The sequence below is a fragment of the Camelina sativa genome, chromosome 14 (genome assembly GCF_000633955.1).
Source record: "Camelina sativa cultivar DH55 chromosome 14, Cs, whole genome shotgun sequence".
Lineage (NCBI taxonomy): Eukaryota > Viridiplantae > Streptophyta > Magnoliopsida > Brassicales > Brassicaceae > Camelina > Camelina sativa.
This window is the reverse complement of record NC_025698.1, coordinates 23910290-23911637: the sequence shown is the minus strand read 5'-3', so window position 1 is coordinate 23911637 and position 1348 is coordinate 23910290. Positions and strand designations below refer to the sequence as shown.

General features: G+C 27.9%; 1 long non-coding RNA gene across 1 annotated transcript in view; it reads right to left on the bottom strand.

Moving 5' to 3' along the window:
* The window catches only part of LOC104742290, a 2751-nt gene continuing 1789 nt past the window's right edge, over positions 387–1348 (bottom strand). Inside the window, exon 3 of the long non-coding RNA XR_760497.2 lies at positions 387–703. This is a non-coding gene — a long non-coding RNA (uncharacterized LOC104742290). The remainder of the gene's footprint in view (positions 704–1348) is intronic.

Below are 1348 nucleotides of genomic sequence, written 5' to 3'. Positions count from 1 at the left end.
GAGTTGTGGGACGAAAACAATCTATTTAAGTTATGAAAGTATCTCAAATCAACTTCCTTTAGTTAGATCTGAAACCTTATTGTAAAGCAAACAATGAAATAATATAAAACATACATTATATATCATTTTTGTCCAAATTGCATGTGAGAACTTTTTGAAAGAAACTGAAATTATTTTATTAATTTTATTTATAATTAATACAACCTTTCAAGACATTATCCATATTTTAATTTAACCAGGGAGCAGGGAAAAAAATAATAAAAGGATCATATTTTATGATTTTTAAGTGTGACAGACAAAAAAAAATAGATTATCCATATATACTAAGTGAAAGTTTGTCTGGATTTCTTTTTGTTGTCCTAAATTGTAAGTGCAGTAACGCGAAATTTCAAATCTTGTCTGCTGTCTTTTATTAAATTATTATGAATATATTATATAGTCATTAAACGTATTACGTACTTACAATAAAATGGAGCACAGCATCTGGGGAATTCAAAAGCAGGAAAAAAAAAAAAAAACTTTGGCAAAAATTTCATATATTGTCCCTACGCAAGAATAAAGGAAGAAGAGTAAAAAAAAAAAATTTAAGAGCAATAAGGTAATTAAAATTGTAAAAAGACGCGGAGCCTCTCTGTTTGGACACAATCTCATTCGGATCTTCGATATATAATAGATGTATCCAAACACTCTCTTCTTCTTAAACCTGTATGAGAAATCAAATCCAATCGACATCATAATCCGCATACTATAAAAATGGCAACTAATAATATGTAATCCCTGATGATCCTCTTCCATATCATATCAAACATTATATATATATATATATATATTTGTTTTTTTAAGGATTAAACAAACCATTCAGAAACAGAAAGATATGGTTGTTAAGGAATGTACGTTTAAATTAGAATGCCCATAAAAAAAGCGGATTCCCTAAACCATCATCAATATAAATATCATCAGATATCCTAACACTATTAATCGGTTTCCATATAATCCCAAACAATTAAACCACAATAAATATGTGCTGTTTAATCGGACACAATCATCACCCAAATCAACGAATCAGAATTTTAACGCCGATGATATATTTCGAATCTATACATTTAGGTAAGTTTGAATATATTGTAGCTAAATTATAGTAACCTTTTAAAATTGTATTAACTGATTGTTTGTATCCTCTAAATTTTAGCAACTAACACGGATTTGAAAGTTAAGAATTTATTGAAACAATCTATTACCATTACCGTATCTCATGGCCATTATCGAATAAACATATTCCAGAATAATACCATTTCACAAAACTGGCTCCATTAGTTCTATAAATACAAACCTATACTCAAGAACTAAT